The sequence below is a fragment of the Cherax quadricarinatus genome, chromosome 47, assembly GCF_038502225.1.
Source record: "Cherax quadricarinatus isolate ZL_2023a chromosome 47, ASM3850222v1, whole genome shotgun sequence".
NCBI lineage: Eukaryota > Metazoa > Arthropoda > Malacostraca > Decapoda > Parastacidae > Cherax > Cherax quadricarinatus.
This window is the reverse complement of record NC_091338.1, coordinates 17228949-17248254: the sequence shown is the minus strand read 5'-3', so window position 1 is coordinate 17248254 and position 19306 is coordinate 17228949. Positions and strand designations below refer to the sequence as shown.

Genomic DNA, 19306 nt, shown 5'->3' with positions numbered 1-19306 from the left:
CAGTGAAATATGGATAAGTGGTTACAACCTTTTTAGATGCGACAGAAAAAACAGGCAACAAGGGGGGGTTGGCCTGTATGTCAAAGAGTCCCTTATCTGCACGGAGTTGCTGAACACCACAAATGAGGTAGTTGAAGTTCTATCAATAAAGATCGAGAACCAAAACCTAGTCATTGTGGTTGTATACAAGCCACCAGATGCAACCTCCCAACAGTTCAAGGAACAGCTACTGAAAATCGATTACTGTTTGGAAAACCTTCCAGCTCCATCCCCAAACATCTTACTGCTTGGTGATTTCAACCTAAGGCATACAAAATGGAAGAATGTAGCAAATAATGTTATAGCTGAAACAATCCCCGGAGGTAGCACAGATGAAAGGTCACACACACATGAGCTACTAAGTCTCTGCGAAAAACACACCTTAAGCCAGCAGATAGTGGAGCCAACAAGACTAGAAAACACACTTGACCTTATCTTCACAAATAATGAGGACCTGATAAGAGACATAAGAATATCAAAAACAACTAATTCCGATCACAATCTAATCGAAGTCCAGACGTACATGCATAGGGGTCCTGAACAGCAGAATGCATGTACCTGTGAAGGTGTCTTCACAAAATACAATTTCAACAACAAGAACATCAACTGGGACCAGGTAAACCATGTCCTAAACGAAACATGTTGGGAAGATGTCTTAAATGACATGGATCCAAACCAGTGCCTTGAAAGGATCAACTTCCTGGTAGCCGAAGCATGTTCTAGGCATATTCCCCTAAGAAAGAAGAAGAGCAGGAGTAAACTGGAGAGAAAAAGACGCTCCCTCTACAGAAGACGACGAAGAGTCGCTGAGCTCCTCAGGAGTGCTAGAATATCTGATACACGAAAGGAGGCGCTGACCAGGGAAGTGGAAACTATCGAACTTAAGCTAAATGACTCTTACAGGAACCAGGAGAGGCAGGAGGAGCTTAAAGCTATTAGTGAAATTGAAAGAAATTCAAAATATTTCTTTTCATATGCCAAAAACAAGGCAAATATCACATCTAGTATCGGGCCCTTACTCAGACAGGATGGGACTTACACAGACGACAACAAGGAAATGAGTGAAATATTGAAATCCCAGTACGACTCTGTGTTTAGTGAACCACTAATCGGTCTGAGGATCGACGACCCAAATGATTTCTTCATGAATGAGCCTCAAAACTCCATAAATGTATGCCAGATTTCCGACATTACCCTAACTCCGATAGATTTCGAAAAAGCCATTGACAACATGCCTATGCACTCAGCCCCGGGCCCAGACTCGTGGAACTCTGTTTTCATTAAGAACTGCAAGAAACCCCTCTCGCGTGCCCTAAGTACACTATGGAGGAGGAGCTTGGACATGGGTGAAATTCCACAGTCACTTAAAACAACGGATATAGCCCCGCTCCATAAAGGTGGCAGCAAAGCATTAGCTAAGAACTATAGACCAATAGCTCTGACGTCCCACATCATAAAAATCTTTGAAAGAGTGCTAAGAAGCAGGATTGCAAATCACCTGGATTCCCAAAATCTGCACAATCCAGGGCAACATGGGTTCAGGGCAGGTCGCTCCTGCCTCTCACAACTACTGGATCACTATGACATGGCCTTGGATGCACTGGAAGAAAATCAGAATGCAGATGTAATATACACAGACTTTGCAAAAGCATTTGACAAATGCGATCATGGCGTAATAGCCCATAAAATATGTGCTAAAGGAATAACTGGGAAAGTGGGGAGATGGATCTTCAAATTCCTAACAAATCGAACACAAAGAGTAGTGGTCAACAGAGTTAAATCGGAGGCTGCCATAGTGAAGAGCTCTGTTCCACAAGGCACAGTACTCGCCCCCATCTTATTCCTTATCCTCATATCAGACATAAACAGAGATATACACCACAGCACCGTATCATCCTTTGCGGATGATACTAGGATCTGCATGAGGCTGTCATCTGCTGAGGACGCGGTTAACCTCCAAGAAGATATAAACAAAGTTTTCCAGTGGGCAACGGTAAACAATATGATGTTCAATGAGGACAAATTCCAACTACTCCGTTATGGAAAACTGGAGGAGATAATAACTAGAACAGAGTATACTACTGACTCTGGCCATACAATAGAGCGGAAAAATAATGTAAGGGACCTGGGAGTAGTAATGTCTGAGGATCTCACTTTCAAGGATCACAACAGTGCCACGATCGCACGTGCAAAGAAAATGATAGGATGGATAGTGAGAACTTTCAAAACGAGAGATGCCAAGCCCATGATGATCCTTTTCAAATCACTTGTTCTCTCTAGGCTGGAATACTGCTGTACATTAACATCTCCATACAAAGCAGGTGAAATCGCAGATCTAGAGAGTGTACAGAGATCCTTTACTGCACGTATAAGTTCTGTCAAGCACCTTAACTACTGGGAACGCTTGGAAGCACTTGACTTGTACTCGTTGGAACGCAGGAGGGAGAGATATATCATAATCTACACTTGGAAAATCTTGGAAGGAATGGTCCCAAATCTGCACACAGAAATCACTCCCTACGAAAGTAAAAGACTGGGCAGGCGATGCAAAATGCCGCCAATAAAAAGTAGGGGCGCCATTGGTACACTAAGAGAAAACACCATAAGTGTCCGGGGCCCAAAACTGTTCAACAGCCTCCCATCAAGCATTAGGGGAATTGCCAATAAACCCCCGGCTACCTTCAAGAGAGAGCTGGACAGATACCTAAAGTCAGTGCCGGATCAGCTGGGCTGTGGCTCGTACGTTGGACTGCGTGCGGCCAGCAGTAACAGCCTAGTTGATCAGGCCCTGATCCATCGGGAGGCCTGGTCATGGACCAGGCCGCAGGGGCGTTGATCCCCGGAATAACCTCCAGGTAACCTAGTCCCTTGCTGCCCTCTGCTGTCTCCCTTTATTTTCTGGCATTCATGATGAATATCTTTTATACATTTACTGTTTTCAACCCTAGTGTTGCAACCTGCCTGTTTCCCACACATACCCATACCTCTATCTTCTATCAGTTTAAAATCCTAGGCATTTCAGCAATTGCCCTCTCGATGAAGTTTGCGAGTGCTACCACCCTTGTCCCAGAGAGATGTACCCCATCCCTTGCATACATATCATGTTTATCATAGAAGTTGTCCCAGTTGTCAATGAATGGGATTGCAAGATCCTTGCAGTATCTGTCTAGCCAGCAATTTACACCAATTGCCCTAGACAACCATTCATTGCCCACTCCCCTTCTAGGCAAGATGCTACATATGATTGGGATCCCTCCCTTGGACTTAATTAAATCTATTGCTGACCTGTACTTATCTAGCAGCTCTTCTCTCCTGCCCTTCCCAATATCATTTCCACCAGCACTGAGACAGATAATAGGCTTGTTCCCATTACTTGACATGATATTATCCAACCTGTTGACTATATCACTAACACCAGCACCAGGGAAGCACACTCTATCTCTTACCTTCTTATTCCTATTACAGAAAGTACAAGGACTCGCTTACCTCTATTTGCAGGGGAAGTAGTACCTTTACGTTCACTGGCCACTGAAGTACACTCATCTTGAAGAACAGAGAAGCGATTTCCTACCTTCAAATCTTCTCTCTTAACTTTCCTAATTTTGATGTTCTTCCCATTACTGGGAACCACTTGCCGCTTGTAGCAAGTGCTGGACTGCACCTCGCTGCTGGTAGCCTCATTCCCCTCCACCATTCCAGCCACCTCACACTCACTCCCAAACCCACTGAGGTGAACCTTCTGCCTCCTAATTTCCTTCTGAAAAAACAAGACTTCCTCCTTCAACTCTCCAACCTCAGATTTGAAAACACTGCAAAAGCAAGCCATGCTTGGTAACCGTCCACACTAATCCCCAAAGCAGCTGAGGACCTGTGACCACACGTGACGACTGACCACTGGTAAGTGAAAGAGTACATACGTGAAGAAAATGCAGAAAATAATAGATAAAATTGATAACGCAAGGCAAATTTAAGGAAAGACCCCAATGGGAATACAAGGACCCAAAGGAAATAAGAATATAGAAATGAGGAGTACCGATGTAGTTCATCTATCATCATTCTATCATGCAGGAGGAGCCACATGTCTATGGTGCACCCAGCAGGCTAGGTTCAATTCAATTCAATTCAATTCAAAGTTTATTCTCTATAAGGATTACAATGCTGAGTTTACAGAAATTTGGTTATTGAGTGGTTTACATGTAGTAAAATAGTGATTACAGAGTGTACCACTAGAATGCTTAGCATGGCTAGGCATTTCGGGCAGACTTAGTTTTATTCTTAATTGTTAAATTTTATAAATTATGAGGTAAGTTGGTATTATGGCTAAGTGACTAAATACTAGTTTGTGAGTTTAGCAATGTGAATGCTTTTGTTTTGGCACAGTACATAGTTTCAGTATTGGAGTATCATAGGATTCATTATTTGAAGATTGAGATTAATATTTCTGTTTATGGTCAAATGAGTCAGTGAGTGTAAGTGTGAACCACCAGGTGGTATTCATGTAGTTAGTTGACAGGGTGTATCAGGGAGATAAGATGTTTTCTAATGGTAGTTTTGAAGGAGATGAATGTGTCTGCAGTTCTAGAGTTCTCAGGTATGGTATTCCAGATTTTAGGGCCTTTGACATACATTGAATTTTTGTAAAGGTTTAGTCGGACACGGGGAATGTCATAGAGATGTTTGTGTCTGGTGTTATGCCTGTGGGTTCTGTCACAACTATCAAGAAAGCGTTTTAGGTCAAGGTTGATATTAGAGTTTAAAGCCCTGTAGATGTAGATTGCACAGTAGTAAGTGTGGATGTACTGAACAGGGAGTAAGTTTAGGTCTATGAAGAGTGGGGGGGGGTGTTTTGCCAGGGATGGGATTTAGTGATTATTCTTACTGCAGCTTTTTGTTGGGTTATTATTGGCTTTAGGTGTGTTGCTGCAGTTGATCCCCAAGCACAAATAGCATAGGTGAGGTATGGATAAATAAGTGAGTGGTATAGTGTGAGAAGGGCATTTTGCGGCAAGTAGTATCGTATCTTGGAGAGGATCCCAACCGTTTTGGATACTTTTTTGGTTATATGCTGGATATGGGTGCTGAAATTCAGGTTGTTGTCAAGGTATAGGCCTAGGAATTTGCCCTCATTATGTCTGGTAATTAGAGTGTTGTCGATCTTAATGTTAATTTGTGCATCTCCTGCTCTGCTACCAAACATAATATAGTAGGTTTTGTCAGTGTTAAGCATAAGTTTATTGGCTGTCATCCAAGTCGATATTTTGATCAGCTCCTCGTTAACAATGGTGTTGAGGGTGGCAAGATTAGGGTGAGAGATGACATAAGTCGTGTCGTCAGCAAAGAGAATGGGTTTCAGGTGTTGGGATACGTTTGGAAGATCATTGATGTATATGAGGAAGAGCAGGGGACCAAGGACACTTCCCTGCGGAACTCCAGTATCAAGTGGCCGTGTTGTTGATGCTGTGTCTTTAATGGTAACATACTGATACCTATTAGTAAGGTAAGATTTGAAATAAGCAAGCGCATGGCCTCTTATACCGTAATGGTCAAGTTTGTGGAGTAGGATGTTGTGGTCTACTGTGTCAAAAGCTTTTCTTAGGTCAATAAAAATTCCTAGTGGATATTCCTTATTTTCCAATGCTGTGTAAAGCAGGTCTAGCATTTTTATGATTGCATCATTAGTGCTTTTATTTTTCCTGAATCCAAATTGGCAGGGGTTGAGTATGTTTTGAGCCGTTATAAATGAATACAGTCTCCTGTGCACGAGTTTCTCAAAGATTTTGGATAGCAATGGTAAATTAGATATTGGCCTATAGTTGTTTAAGTCTGAAGGGTCACCACCTTTATGTATTGGTGTAACCCTTGCCATCTTGAGTAGTTTCGGGAAGGTGCTAGTCTCTAGTGACTTGTTAAAGAGTAATGAAATAGCATGCGATAGGACATGGGCCGCTCGCTTGTACAGTAATGGTGGGACATGAGACAGATTCCCCGAGTTATTTTTAAGTGACTTTATAATCTCGGTGACTTCCATGGGCTCAGTTGGTGCAAGATAGAAGGAATTAGGGAAATTCCCATCTAGGTAGTCCCTGGCATGGGCATTGGTATGTGGGATTTTACTGGCGAGATTAGATCCTATGGTTGAGAAGAAGTCGTTTATCTTGTTAGCTGTGTCAGTGGGATGTAGTGGTGTTTCATTAGGTTTAGTTAGGACAATATTCTTGGTTTTTCTCAGTTTGTGGGTCCCTAGAATCTGAGAGAGTGTTTTCCAGGTCTTTTTTATATCTCCTCTAGTGTCTGTGAATCTACTGGAGTAGTATAGTTGTTTGGCTTTCTTTATTACTTTGGTGAGAGCTGATGAATAGTGTTTAAGAATATCTTTGTGTATTAAGCCTTGTCTATATTGCTTTTCATATTGGTGTTTCTTGTCAATGGATTTCAGAATGGTGCTGGTTAGCCATGGGCAACCAAGCCGTTTGTTTGTGATCTGTTTTGTTTTTATAGGACAATGTTTGTTGTATAGTCTAAGTAATTTGTTAAGAAAAATGACTGTCCAGTCATCAATACCATTGGCCTTGGAGAATTCTGTAGGCCAGTCAACAGTCTCTAGGTCAGCTGTGAACTTCCTTACTGAGGTTAGGTAAGGTTCAACAAAATAAGCACTCTTGAATGTCACTACTGTCCCTCCCAAGAAGCTCATTGCTAGTAATCCCTTCCTTAAATCACTTATTAAAGCAACTGCTCAAGAAGAAATTTCTCGCCTAGCTGGTAGTAATAATTTATCAAGTTATATACACTAATGGATCTAAACAGGAGTCTTCTGGTAGGACTGCATCTGCTCTTGTTGCCACCTCCCTAGTTAATAACGATAATAAATTTGTTGAACTAGGCATAAGAATTAACAACTGGGCGTCTACATTGCAAACTGAACTGTTTGCAATCCTAATGGCGCTAACGCTAAATTATGAAACTGAACTTGACTCTATCATCATTACTGATTCTATGTCATCACTGAATGCTCTTGACTCATATAATGACTCCAACAACATGCTCATTGGAGAAGCCAGGTATAGATACTCAAAAATCCGGGACAAAGGAATTAATGTACAATTGCTATGGATCCCATCACAAACTGAATTACTCCTTCATGATAAAGTTGATATGTTAGCCAAGAAGAGTACCCAGAAGGAGAATGTAGAATATAACTTTGGTATGTCTGTGTCTAGCATTAGGAATAATATTAGGAGAGAAGTAAATAATGAAAATGATTGTTATAGGAATGCAGTTAGAAGCCTGAGTAGATCTATAACCCACTATGATAACATGAACATAGATAAATATGCTTATGGAGCAACTTGCAATGTGAACAGACTGACTGATGTTGTAGTGGCCAGGCTTAGGCTAGGTTACAAGAACTTCTGGCAGTTTGGGAGATACACAGATGATGATCAAACTAAATGCAAATTATGTGATCAGGCATATGGTCACTGTCTTGAACACTATGTGCTTAATTGTCCACTTATTGAGGAATACAGAGAGACAGTATAATAACCTATGTGACATGTCAAGATATCTTATTCACGAAAATAAGATACCAAATCTACTAAGTAAATTTCCTAAATTTGCTTATAACAGATAAGTGAACTGTAGATATGCAGGTATAAACCCATATGTACACCTGTTAACCCTTTTGGGGCCTAGTTCCTAGGCCTTTTATGTGTCCATGTGTTCTTGCGCTACCGTTTACAGGATGTATGTGGGCTGCACAATAAACTAGCCACTTCGGTGACCGGCTCCAGCTGGGTTACAAGTACCTTTGGCAGGTTAAATCACCAACACCAGAGGTAGATCAAACAAAATGTAAACTTTGCCAGATGGACTATTGTCACATTTTGCGTTATTATGTACTGGAGTGCGATAAAATTATTGAATTCAGAGACAACTCACTCACTCAAGATATGACAAAGTATTTTATCCACAGTGGTATATTACCTGGAGAGGGTTTCGGGGGTCAACGCCCCCGCGGCCTGGTCTGAGACCAGGCCTCGTGGTGGATCAGAGCCTGAACAACCAGGCTGTTACTGCTGGCCGCACGCAAAATGACGTACGAACCACAGCTCGGTTGGTCAGGTACAGACTTTAGGTGCCTGTCCAGTGCCTTCTTGAAGACAGCCAGGGAACTCTTGGTAATCCCCCTAATGTATGCTGGTAGGCAGTTGAACAGTCTCTCAGTGTACTCGTGGTGCCCCTGCTTTTCATTGAGGGGATGTTGCATCTCCTGCCAGTCTTTTGCTTTCATAGGGAGTGGCTTTCGTGTGCAAGTTTGGTACTAATCCCTCTAGGATTTCCATGTATGTCTCTCGCCTGCGCTCCAGGGAATACGGATCAAGGGTCTTCAACCGTTCCCAGTAATTCAGGTGCCTTATCGTACTTTTGTGTGCCGTGAAAATTCTTTGTACACTCTCCGGGTCAGCAATTTCGCCTACCATGAAGGGGGCAGTTAGTGTGCAGCAATATTCCAGCCTAGAGATAACAAGCTATTTGAAGAGAATCATCATGTGCTTGACATCCCTAGTTTTGAAGGTTCTCATTATCCATCCTATCATTTTCCTAGCTGATATAGTAGATAGATACTTTGTTGTTGTCTTTGAAAGTGAGATCCTCTGACATTATCACTCTCAGGTCCATCACATTCGTTTTTCGCTTTATTGTGAAGTTGGAATTTGTTTTATATTCCGATATAGTTTTAATTTCCTCTAGTTTATTTATTTATTTATTTTTTATTTGGACATGATACATAGTTGTTCAAGGAAATATAGTGATTAGGTGTACATGCCAAAAGCCCCTAGTAAGCAGAGCATTGTGGACAGGCTTAAAATTAACTTAAGATTAACTAAGCAATGATATATTCAGTGGTCAAAATTACAGTAAACAAATTACAACATGAAGTACAAATGAGTATTTCAAATGAGTTTGCCTTATCGGAGTAATTGAAATTTCTTTTCAATGAACTTCTGCGGCCATTTAAAGATTTGGTTCATATCCGCTGGGAGACTTGCAGTATCTTCGATGGATGACACTGTTATGCAGATTCATGTGTTATCCTCAAAGGAAGACATGGTGCTGTGGCTTACTTCTCTGTCTACGCCAGATATGAGGATGAGGAACAGGGTGGGAGCGAGTACTCTACCCTGTGGAACAGAACTTTTCACTGTAGCTGCCTCAGACTTTACTCTGTTTATTATTACTTTTTTGTGTTTTATTTGACTGTGAGCAGTCTACTGATGAAAGGCATTTTGTTGTTTGTTGATGGCTTTAGATCCTGTATATTTGCAAAGATAAATGTCATCATACTCATGGTGTTTAGGGGAGGGTTTTGTTTGCTGACCTGAAATACTGGAGAATATATGTCATCAGGAAGAGTGTCTAACCCTGGTCATAATCGCTCTATTACAGCCCCGTGGGGCATAGATACGTAGCTGACCCAATCGAGGGAGTACCCAGGGTGCGGCTGCTGGAGTTCTTAAGCTGCCAACATTAAGTGCTTTTTCAAGGCCATCACTGGTCTTTAATGTACCTTATTAACTTAAAACCCCACAGATGATACCCACGAGTTTAGCCTAAATAGGTACAAATTTGGAATTTTATTGAAATAGTTAACACAAAATTGAATCGTTGTAATCTTATCAGTTACTCGAGAATGCCTTTTCTGGTGGGTTTCAAACTTGTACCATTGATGGGCTTTATTAAAATACAGCTTGTCACTCTCATGTCATAACACGTTTATCGTTCATTACCTTTGAAACTTGTCATGATTGTGACCAGCTCTACCTGGAGCTCATTACCTTTGTAAATTCTCATGATTAATGTGTTTGATTCATTACCTTTGCAATTATTCATGTGTGACCAGCTCTACCTGGAGCTCATTACCTTTGTAACTTGGTCATGATTATGACCAGATCTAGTTCATTACCTTTGTAACTTGCTCAGCTATCAAAACTTTGGAGTCCAGTCCCTGGACCAATTATGTACCTCTGTAATCTTTTGACTACCGCCCACTGGATGGGTATGGGGTGCATAATAAACATATTAAACTTAAACTAAAACTCTGATCTTCGTAGAATTTCAGTTTGCTAAATGTTATAATTTGCTAAATGTTATAAGTAGTAAATTCCTCTTCTAATCAGCTTCATTATTATTATTATTATTATAAAAAAGAAGCGCTAAGCCACAAGGGCTTAATCAGCTTCAAACACTAAATGGTGATATATGTTAATAAGGTTGTTTTGTGATTTTAAGCTGTGTGGGAATAAATCTGCCTTTTTTTTGCGAATTTTATCAAATTTAGTTTTTCTTACAGGACTGCAGAGAATTTTAAATAGTAGGCAAATACGAAAAGCAAACCGGAAAAAAATAATATCCATGATTTTATGGCGTTTGAATGTTTAACGAGAGAAGACTTTCCTATTTTTTTAAACATTTTCAGAAATATGTTGACTACCGCCCATCCTGTGGGCGGTAGTCAGCCCATACCTATCCTGTGGGCGGTAGTCAATCCATACCTATCCTGTGGGCGGTAGTCAACCCATACCTATCCTGTGGGCGGTAGTCACAAGATTACAGAGGTACATAATGAGTCCAAGGACCGGGCCATAAAGTTTGGATATCTGAACAAGTTACAGAGGTAATGAACTCCAGGTAGATCTGGTCACTTAATCACAAATTTTCCTTTATTACTCGAAAAAGCTTTGTCGGTATCACATATTATTTTCCTTGTACTTGTCTGACACAGTAATGCAACGGTATCATGGTACAGAGGACATCTGAGGTGCAGTAATACCCATCTCTGAATCCTGGTCTAATCACATGGTGACTGATGATAAAGTTAAAATAGAAGGTTACAATATAAATCGATTCGATGGAAATAGACAAGGTGGTGGAATATGTGCTTATGTAAAAAATGACTTCGCTTACAATCCAAGACTCAATCTGTATGACAATAAACTGGAGATTCTATGGTTTGAGGTGTTGCTGCCCAAAACCAAAGCCATTCTACTAAGAACTAGTTACCGCCCTTAGTAAGTTTATTCAGGTACGGACACACATAAATACAGTTACATAAATTATCATACATAGCAGCTTATGTGTAGATTACCCAGGACAACCCAAAAACATCAGACCCGTGACAGTTCATAGAAAACTTTTTTAGTCTTATCCAGAACTGAGCACAGTTGTGAGACAATAATCCTTTGAGACTTCAATACCTGTTATCAACAACAAAATAACGGGCTATGTAACAGGTATAAGCAAATAGTTAAATAGTTGCACTCAATGCACCAACTCGGATCACACAGTTCTCAGCCACCATACTCAACCACGTCTAGTATGGTGGGGTCTTAGTGATCAATTCATTACTTATTACACCAGGAAAATCATTAGGGAACGGATAGGCCTGCACAATAAAAATGAGGTCAACAAGAAACTACAGTAAAGAAACACTGGTATGTAGGCTACCCATTTGTGATTGGACTGAGGTAACAAGTTGCTTGAAGGTATTATTATAAGCAAAAAGAAGCGCTAAGCCATAAGGGCTATACAGCTGCTCGAAGGTAAATGATGCCTGGGAAATATTCAGAACCATGTTCACCGCCATTCTTGATAATACTGTACCAGTTAAAGAGATTAGGATTAAACGAAGAACTGAATCGTGGATAAATGTTGTGATATTGGATATCAAATTCAGGGATCAGTTAAAAAGATTTAAGGCAAACAGGCAGGATGCTAAATGAATTTCACAAGATTAGGAACAGAGCGCAGAGGCTTATAAAGGGAGCAAAGCAAGGCAATGTTGCTCAAAAATCGAAAAAACAATCCAAGAAAACTTTTGATAACTAAAAATCACTGGAGTACAGCCATAAATTTGTAGATAGATCTAACACAGTGCTAAATGTTGATGACGATGTTTGCCATAAAACAACTAAAGTGGAAAATTATTTCAATTCATCGCATATAACTGCTGCATCAACATTAGTCAGTAAACTGCCAGTGTCATCAAATACTTGTTACACAGACTTCAGCAACTTTAAAACTTGGTGTAAAAAAAAAGGGGTCACCCCAGTTTCAAATTATTAGGTGTATCTTATGACATTTGTGATCTAACATTAAGTATTATTCCAGTGGGTAGGCACATTTTGAATGAGCTTGTACTTTGGTAGTTCATTTTGTTCTTAAAGAGCCTCTAGTTTACTGCAGGCTGGAGGATTATTATTATTATTATTATAATCAAGGGGAAGCGCTAAACCCGGAGGATTATATAGCGCCTGGGAGGGGGGATGTGGAAGGCATTCAGGCTTAATTCGGGGAACTGGAGCACAGATCCAATTCCCTAAATCAAGAGCCCCTCACCAACATCAAGGAACCTTCCTTGAGGGGCAGGCTGGAGGAGAGTGACTGAAGTGGCTCAGTGTTTTTTATTACCCTCTAATGCAGAATACAGTCATGGATAACTGGTTGAAGTGTAGATAGAAAACATGGAAAACTGTCGTATCCTGTATCTTCAACTTCTTTGACAACATTGCCGCCATTATCTCATTCTATCCAATTAACTGGAAGCTGGAATGTTGAGTTTAGGCATTGATTCTTGAATAATCTTGATGACGTGCGTTGCTGCGTGGGATCCAGGAAATGACATCACTATGGACAACAGTCTTCTGAATGAAGTGTTTGCTGGGTCCCCAGGATGAGACTCACATCGATGAACAGGTGCAGCAGGTGTCTTAAGGAAACACGTCCTAATGTTTCCACCCATATTGGGGATCGAACCACGGGCCTGAATGTGAGAGGCGAGTGCGCTAGCAATCGAGCTATATATGGCCTTGCTAGGCCTGCCTCTCAACCTGTCATTTACCAAATGCTCACCCAAGCTTCGTGAGCCCTATTGTACTTACTTTTAAAACTATGTATGGGATCTGCAGTGCTTTCTGACATTTCTCTGACCCATCTGCGGGTTTAATTTTCAACTAGAGCCCTCCTTCCCTGTGTACTCTTCCTCGCCTCTCGCTCAATTCCTGTCTACCCTATCAGTTCTCCCAAGCATTTTGTATGCTGCTATCATGATTCCCCTTGTTCAACTTTCCTATAATGTCATCAAGATCAGTTCCTTTAGCTTCTCCTCATCGCTCATACACCTTAACTCTGGGACCAGTCTCATTGCATACCTCTACACTTTCTCCAGTTTCACGTTGGTGCTGCGTACGTACTTCAAGATGGGCCTGACATATGTTGCACAGAGGGTCTTGAATGAATGTGCTGATATTCCTGAAGGATACTCTTAGACTTGTAAGACGAGCATTGGCTACAAATGTTGTTCAGTAGATGTGTGCCTCCAACGATTTGCTTGGCACTATGCTCATCCCGAGGTCTTTCTCTGAGTGAGGTTTGCAGTCTCTGTTCTGCAACTCTTTGTGTCTGATCATCTTACCGTTTTCCAATCTTCATAACAGTTTGCTCATATCCATTTGAAATCTTTCCTTGTCCTTAATGGTTTTTATGATCATTAGTTTTAAAGCATCAGCACACACACATTTGCCTGGATCTCACCTGGTGTCATTCACATATATTCGAAACAGTACTGGTCCTAATACTGATCATTACAGAACCCCACTTGTCACTTCTCCATTTTGACGTCTTAGTTTCGTATTATAATTATTATTATAATCATGGGGGAGCGCTAAACCAGTAGGATTATACAGCGCATGTGGGGGATAGAAGGTATTCAGGCTCAATTCAGGGATTCGTATAATAAATGCAGGGAGTTTGGGAGTACATTAACCACTTTAGTAAAATGATTCCATACGGCACTAAATCAGTTGATATCGATTAGGTGCGGTTTCGGGCTGACTACCGAGTTTCAAAAATATTCTGCAATTTGCTTTCTGTAAACCTCTAAAGCCCTCCCCCTCCCATTACACTGATTATTATTATTATAATTATTATTAAGGGGGAAGCGCTAAACCCGGAGGATTATACAGCGCCTGGGGGGGATGTGGAAGGTTGAATATTCAGGCTTAATTTGGGGAACTGGAGCAGATCCAATTCCCTAAATCAAGAGCCCCTCATCAACATCAAGGAACCTTCCTTGAGGGGTCCATTACACTGAAAGGGTGTGAGAAGGCAGGAGGTGGGTGTTGGGTCGGTGGTGGCCCTAATCCTGTGGCAAAGGCCGCCACTGAGAATTTCCCCTCCTATTTATTACTGTCTTGCAACACTGCATAGCTCCTGACGATGCACGAGAGTACTAGGGCTAAAGATTTCCATACCCATGTGACTTGTTCTGCATCTCTGTGTGTACACATGGACTGGAGTGTGGATTGGGGCTGATTTCATTTTGCTGGTCATTTTGAAATAATTTTGAGTTCTGTAAGTTTTTCTACTTTCAGAGCCCGGCTCGTATGGTGCATGCCTGTCAACCAAGCAGCTTCTGGTGGCTCGCTGACCTACATATCCATCACAGCCTGGTTGATCTGGCACCTGATGAAGATACTTTCCAGTTGCGGGGGGATTGGCAGAGAGCGTGTTGAATTCCTATATACGTATAAGATAAAGGGGAACAAGATAGATTGTAAAAATTATAGAGGAATAAGTCTACTGGGTATACCAGGTAAGGTGTATGGTAGGGTTATTACTGAAAGAATTAGCAGACAGACAGCAGGACTGCAGATGAACAAGGAGGTTTTAGAATGAGTAGGGGATGTGTAGATCAAGTGTTAACATTGAAGCATACAAGTGAAAAATATTTAGATAAAGGTACAGATGTTTTCATTGCATTTATTTATTTAGAAAAGTCATATGATAAGGTGGACAGGGAAGCAATGTGGCAGATGTTGCAAGTGTATAGAACTGGTAGTAAGTTACTAAATGCTGTAAAAAGGTTTTATGAGGATAGTGAGGCTCAGGTTAGGGGGTGTAGGAGAGAGGGAGATTACTTTCCAGAAAAGTAGGCGTTAGACAGGGATGTGTAATGTCACCATGGATGTTTAACATATTTAGAGATGGAGCTGTAAAAGGAGTAAATGCTAGGGTGCTGGGGAGAGGGATCAAATATAAAATGGGAGTTGACACAGTTACTTTTTGCTGATACTGTGGTTTTGGGAGATTCTAAAGAGAAGTTGCAAAGGTTAGCAAACAAGTTTGATAGGGTGTATAAAGAAAGAAAACAAAGTGTAAAGCTTTGAAGGTATCAGAGTTAAGTAAAAAAAAATTGGATTTCACATTGGAGGGAGCGAGTATGGAAGTGAATGTGTTCAGATATTTGGGAGTAATTTGTCAGCAGATGGGTTTATGAAGGACAAGGCTAATCATAAAATTGATGAAGGAAAAAAGGCTAGTGGTGCATTGAGGTATCTGTGGAGACAAAAAAAAAAAAAACTGTCCATGGAGGAAAAAGAGGAATGTACTATAGTGGTACCAACACTTTTATATGGGTGTGAAGCATGGGCTGCGAATACTGCAGCAAAGAGCCTGGAGGCAGTGGAGGTGTCGTGTCTAAGGGCAATGTGTGGGGTAAATATTATGCGGAGAATTTGTGGTGGTGAAATTAGGTGTGGAGTTCCAAAAAGTATTATTCAGAGGGCTGAAGAGGGTTTTTTAAGGTGGTTTGGTCATTTAGAGGATGGAACAATACAGAATGACTTGGAGGGTGTATCTGTAGTGGAGGGGATTATTATTATAATCAAAAAGAAGCGCTAAGCCACAAGGGCTATACAGCGCTGCAGGGCAGGAAGGAAGCGAGGGTATCAGGTGGCAAAAGGGAGATGCATAAGTAATAGGTTACGGAGAACAGCGAGGCAGAGGATGGTGCAAGGGTAGAGGGCAGCAAGAGATTGAGGTAGAAAAGGCTGAGGGGAGTGCAAAAGGTATCATCATCAGAGTTTGTGGAGTAAATCAGTCGTCAAGAAGTCAATGAAAGAGTCAGGATTAAAGGAGGGTCCATCAGCAAGAAGGGAAGGTAAAGAGAGAGTAGTAGAGCGGAGACGACGACGGAGGTAAAGTCTGCTTGCTCATTGATAGAGAGGGCAGTCTAACAGAATGTGGCTAATCGATATTGGAACTTGACACTGCTCACAGAGGAACAGGGTGCCTCTCCATGAGATACCCATGAGTAAGACGAGTGTGGATAATGCGAAGGCGGGAGAGAGTGGTCTCCCAACCTCGGCAGTGATGACAAGAAGACGGCCAGTAACCTATGCTTGGTTTAATAGAATGAAGTTTGTTACCGAGTAAAGTCGACCAACATTGTTGCCAACGGGTGTGAAGGAGGGTAGCTATTACAGCAAAATAGTCTGGAAATGGGACACCTCTATATGAAATTGGTAGGTCATGTACTGCTGACCGCGCAGCAGTGTGTAACTGTTCATTGCCCTGTACGTCAACATGACCAGGGACCCTACAAAAAACATCTTTATGCTTGGTAGAGATATGGCGTAGCCAAAGTTGGATACGGAGAACTAGGGGGTGAGGTTTATCAAATTTCTGTATAGCCTGTAGAGCACTAAGGGAGTCTGAGACAACCACAAATGATGACACAGGTATAGATGCAACACGAATAAGTGCTGTAAGAATGGCATACAATTTAGGAGTAAAAATGCTAGCCGAAGATATTAAATGCCCTTGCACGACACTGTCCGGAAACACTGCTGCGAATCCGACGCCGTCAGAAGACTTAAGAGCCATCTGTGGAGTCAGCAATGGCATGAGAATGAGAGTGGAAGAGGTCAAGAAAAAGAGAGCAGGAAGCCACCGTAGGCAGTTGAGCTTTCGAGCAAGGGAGTGAGAAAGAACAGACCCGAACAGCTGGAACTTCCCAGGGGGGTAGGGGAAAGTGAGATGCTACATGAACATATAAAGGTGGTAATTGAAGGGAAGAAAAGAGCGAATGTAGGCGAAGAGAGAGAAGGGACGGAGCAAACAGAGGCGGCGAACAAATAATGTCTACTAATATCGGTGACCATTCTATAAATGGAAGGATTGCGGAGATCACGAGAGTGTACATAGTAGCGAAGGCAATGAGCATCACGGCGATCAGACAAGGATGGAACATTCGCTTCTGTATAGAGGCTCTCAACAGGGGAAGAGCGAAAGGCACCAAGGCATAAACGTAATCCTTGGTGATGGATGGGGTTAAGGCTAGAGTTGCAGGAGAGGCCGCTGAATAGATCTGGTCACCATAATCGAATTTCGATAAAATGAGGGCTGAACGTAGGCGAAGCAGAGTTCGACGATCGGCTCCCCATGAAAGATGAGCAAGGGTTTTAAGAAGGTTCAGCCAGCTGTGACAAGTTGCCTTCAGAGAGGTAATGTGAGGTTTCCAGGATAATCTACGGTCAAAGAGAAGGCCTAGAAACCTATCACGTTCAGGGATACGGGAGCCATAGAGGTACAAAGGATGATCGGAGATGACAGAGCGTCTAGTGAAAGTAATTTGGCGAGTTTTAGTACTGGAAAATTTAAACCCATGCCTGGTGGCCCAATTGGAAACACGGTCGACCGCATGCTGGAGAGAAACTGTAATGAGGTAACAGTCAGCGCCTGCACAAGCAATAGCGAAGTCATCAACATAGATCGATGACCAAATATTGGGTGGAAGAACACAGGCCAAATCATTTATAGCAAGGAGAAAGAGGGTTGTGCTCAGAACACATCCCTGAGAGACACCTTCAGCTTGGACGAAATCAGGGGAGAGCACATTATTGACTTGAACACGGAAATGTCTGTCAGTTAAAAAGTTCTTAAGGAAGGGTGGTAGATTGCCTCAAAGGCCTAAGGAGTGGGCTTGGGCCAAAATATTATACCTCCAAGTTGTGTCATATGCCTTCTCAAGGTCAAAAAATATGGCAATAACCGAGTGATTATTCGCAAAGGCATTACGAATATACATATCCAAGCGTAGTAAGGGGTCTGTAGTAGATCGGACCTTACGAAAGCCATATTGACTAGTGGAGAGACTGTTGCGAGTCTCTAAATACCACATTAAACGTCAATTTACCAGACGTTCCATAACTTTGCAAACTGCACTAGTAAGAGCAATGGGACGATAGTGGGAGGCATCATGTCCCGTAGTACCCGGCTTGCGGAAAGGGAGAACAATGGCAGATGTCCACAGCTGGGGAAGAACTCCTTGTGATCAAATAAGATTGAAGAGGTGTAAGAGGACTACAAGGGCTGACTGATGTAAGTGTTGTAACATCTGAATATGAATGTCGTCAGGCCCAGCTGCCGATGATCGGCAAGCTGAGTGTTGCCTCCAGTTCCCAAAGTGTAAAAGGCCCATTATACTGTTCTCTGAGAGAAGAAAAGTCCAAGGGTACTAACTCTCTGGCAGACTTTGAGGAAAGAAACGAGGGGCATAGATGAAGCCCCCGGGAAATATGGACCAGCTGATTGCCAATTTCAATGGCAACGTCAAGAGGGTTTGCTATATCAACACTGGCGACCTGTAGAACAGGAGCCGGGTCAGGAGAGTACTTACCACTCAATTTCCTCACTTTTTTCCAGACTGCACTTATAGAGGAAGCAGAGGTGATGGTGGAAACATAATCTCGCCGCAAGTGCATTTAGCGTCACGGATGACACGGCGAGCGACCGCATGCTTCTGCTTAAAATCAAGAAGTCTCTCATCGGTTCTATTGTACCGGTACCTGCCCCATGCAGCGCGTTTCAAACATACTGCACGAGCACAAGCAGGAGACCACCAAGGCACGCACTTCTGAGAATGCCTGCATGAGGTTTGGGGTATAGAATGAGAAGCTGCGGTTAAAACCGACGTTGAGAAGAGGTGTAGGAGCTCATCAATGGAGGATGAAGAAGGAACCTCACTAAAAGCAGTGAGTTGCGAGTAAAGGTCCCAATTTGCCCTATCAAATTGCCAGCGAGGGCTACGGAAAGGTGGTGAATATGAAGGAGAAGTAAGAATGATTGGAAAATGATCACTGTCATGCAAGTCCGGTAGAACAGACCAGGTGAAGTCTAGTGCAGTGGAGGAAGAGCAGACCAATAGATCGATGAAAGAGAGAGTACGAGTACGAGGATCAAAATGGGTGGGAGAACCCATATTTAAAACATGGAGGGGGTGAGAGGCGAGAAAAGCCTCCAACTGGATGCCACGCGAGTCACAATGAGACCCCCCCAGAGGAAATGGTGGGCATTAAAATTGCCAAGTAACAGAAGTGGTGATGGTAAGGATGAAACAAGAAAGGCAAAATCTGGGATAGAAAAT

The 19306-nt window shown here is 42.1% G+C and overlaps 1 long non-coding RNA gene across 1 annotated transcript in view; it reads left to right on the top strand.

The window, feature by feature from the left end:
• The window catches only part of LOC138854046 (uncharacterized), a 62231-nt gene extending 44620 nt beyond the window's left edge, over positions 1-17611 (top strand). The window contains exon 3 of the long non-coding RNA XR_011393242.1: positions 14472-17611. This is a non-coding gene — a long non-coding RNA (uncharacterized lncRNA). The remainder of the gene's footprint in view (positions 1-14471) is intronic.
• The last annotated feature ends 1695 nt before the right edge of the window (positions 17612-19306 follow it).